Source organism: Hordeum vulgare, chromosome 3H (assembly GCF_904849725.1).
Source record: "Hordeum vulgare subsp. vulgare chromosome 3H, MorexV3_pseudomolecules_assembly, whole genome shotgun sequence".
Taxonomy (NCBI): domain Eukaryota; kingdom Viridiplantae; phylum Streptophyta; class Magnoliopsida; order Poales; family Poaceae; genus Hordeum; species Hordeum vulgare.
The window spans coordinates 8,568,369-8,571,591 of NC_058520.1; positions in this window are offsets into that span (position 1 = coordinate 8,568,369).

Sequence of the window (3,223 nt, forward strand, 5' to 3'; positions counted from 1 at the left end):
TGAAGACTCATTTACATGTGTGGATACACAGACAAAAACACCGTCCCTAGCATGCCTCTAGTTGGCTAGCCAGTTGATCGATGATAGTCAGTGTCTTCTGATTATGAACAAGGTGTTGTTGCTTGATAACTGGATCACATCATTGGGAGAATCACGTGATGGACTAGACCCAAACTAATAGACGTAGCATGTTGATCGTGTCATTTTGTTGCTACTGTTTTCTGCGTGTCAAGTATTTATTCCTATGACCATGAGATCATATAACTCACTGACACCGGAGGAATGCTTTGTGTGTATCAAACGTCGCAACGTAACTGGGTGACTATAAAGATGCTCTACAGGTATCTCCGAAGGTGTTAGTTGAGTTAGTATGGATCAAGACTGGGATTTGTCACTCCGTGTGACGGAGAGGTATCTCGGGGCCCACTCGGTAATACAACATCACACACAAGCCTTGCAAGCAATGTAACTTAGTGTAAGTTGCGGGATCTTGTATTACGGAACGAGTAAAGAGACTTGCCGGTAAACGAGATTGAAATAGGTATACGGATACTGACGATCGAATCTCGGGCAAGTAACATACCGAAGGACAAAGGGAATGACATACAGGATTATACGAATCCTTGGCACTGAGGTTCAAACGATAAGATCTTCGTAGAATATGTAGGATCCAATATGGGCATCCAGGTCCCGCTATTGGATATTGACCGAGGAGTCTCTCGGGTCATGTCTACATAGTTCTCGAACCCGCAGGGTCTGCACACTTAAGGTTCGACGTTGTTTTATGCTTATTTGAGTTATATGGTTGGTTACCGAATGTTGTTCGGAGTCCCGGATGAGATCACGGACGTCACGAGGGTTTCCGGAATGGTCCGGAAACGAAGATTGATATATAGGATGACCTCATTTGATTACCGGAAGGTTTTCGGAGTTACCGGGAATGTACCGGGAATGACGAATGGGTTCCGGGAGTTCACCGGAGGGGGGCAACCCACTCCGGGGAAGCCCATAGGTATTTGTGGGGGTCACACCAGCCCTTAGTGGGCTGGTGGGACAGCCCACCAATCCCCTATGCGCCAAGAAAGAAAATATCAAAGGAAAGGAAAAAAAAAGGGGAGAGGTGGGAAAGGGGAAGGACTCCCTCCCACCAAACCAAGTAGGACTCGGTTTGGGGGGGGAGAGTCCTCCCCCCTGGCTCGGCCGACCCCTTGGGGATCCCTTGGACCCCAAGGCAAGGTCCCCCTCCCTCCTCCTATATATATGGGGCTTTTAGGGCAGATTTGAGACGACTTTCTCACGGCTGCCCGACCACATACCTCCATAGTTTTACCTCTAGATCGTGTTTCTGCGGAGCTCGGGCGGAGCCGTGCTGAGACAAGATCATCACCAACCTCCGGAGCGCCGTCACGCTGCCGGAGAACTCTTCTACCTCTCCGTCTCTCTTGCTGGATCAAGAAGGCCGAGATCATCGTCGAGCTGTACGTGTGCTGAACGCGGAGGTGCCATCCGTTCGGTACTAGATCGTGGGACTGATCGCGGGATTGTTCGTAGGGCGGATCGAGGGACGTGAGGACGTTCCACTACATCAACCGCGATCTCTAATCGCTTCTGCTGTACGATCTACAAGGGTACGTAGATCACTCATCCCCTCTCGTAGATGGACATCACCATGATAGGTCTTCGTGCGCGTAGGAAAATTTTTGTTTCCCATGCGACGTTCCCCAACAGTGGCATCATGAGCTAGGTTCATGCGTAGATGTCTTCTCGAGTAGAACACAAAAGGTTTTGTGGGCGGTGATGTGCGTTTTGCTGCCCTCCTTAGTCTTTTCTTGATTCCGCGGTATTGTTGGATCGAAGTGGCTTGGACCGACATTACTCGTACGCTTACGAGAGACTGGTTTCATCGTTACGAGTAACCCCCTTTGCTCAAAGATGACTGGCAAGTGACGGTTTCTCCAACTTTAGTTGAATCGGATTTGACCGAGGAGGTCCTTGGATGAGGTTAAATAGCAACTCATATATCTCCGTTGTGGTGTTTGCGTAAGTAAGATGCGATCCTACTAGATACCCTTGGTCACCACGTAAAACATGCAACAACAAAATTAGAGGACGTCTAACTTGTTTTTGTAGGGTATGATTGTGATGTGATATGGCCAACAATGTGATGTGATATATTGGATGTATGAGATGATCATGTTGTAATAGAAATATCGACTTGCATGTCGATGGTACGGCAACCGGCAGGAGCCATAGGGTTGTCTTTATACTAACATATGTGCTTGCAGATGCGTTTACTATTTTTGCTAGGATGTAGCTTTAGTAGTGATAGCATAAGTAGCACGACAACCATGATGGCAACACGTTGATGGATGATCATGGTGTGGCGCCGGTGACAAGAAGATCGTGCCGGTGCTTTGGTGATGGAGATCAAGAAGCACGTGATGATGGCCATATCATGTCACTTATGAATTGCATGTGATGTTAATCCTTTTATGCACCTTATTTTGCTTAGAACGACGGTAGCATTATGAGGTGATCTCTCACTAAAATTTCAAGACGAAATTGTGTTCTCCCCGACTGTGCACCGTTGCTACAGTTCGTCGTTTCGAGACACCACGTGATGATCGGGTGTGATAGACTCAACGTTCACATACAACGGGTGCAAAACAGTTGCGCACGCGGAACACTCGGGTTAAGCTTGACGAGCCTAGCATGTGCAGACATGGCCTCGGAACACATGAGATCGAAAGGTCGATCATGAATCATATAGTTGATATGATTAGCATAGGGATGCTTACCACTGAAACTACTCTCGACTCACGTGATGATCGGACTTGGGATAGTGTAAGTGGATCATGAACCACTCAAATGACTAGAGAGATGTACTTTTTGAGTGGGAGTTTAGCATATAATTTGATTAAGTTAAACTCTAATTATCTTGAACATAGTCTAAAGTCCACCTTGAATATATTTGTGTTGTAGATCATGGCTCACGCAAGTGTCATCCTGAATTTTAATACGTTCCTAGAGAAAGCTAAGTTGAAAGATGATGGAAGCAACTTTGTAGACTGGGCTCGTAATCTTAAGCTAATCTTACAAGCTGGAAAGAAGGATTATGTCCTTAATGCTGCGCTAGGAGATGAACCACCCGCTACGGCTGATCAGGATGTTAAGAACGCTTGGTTAACACGTAAGGAGGACTACTCAATAGTTCAATGTGCAG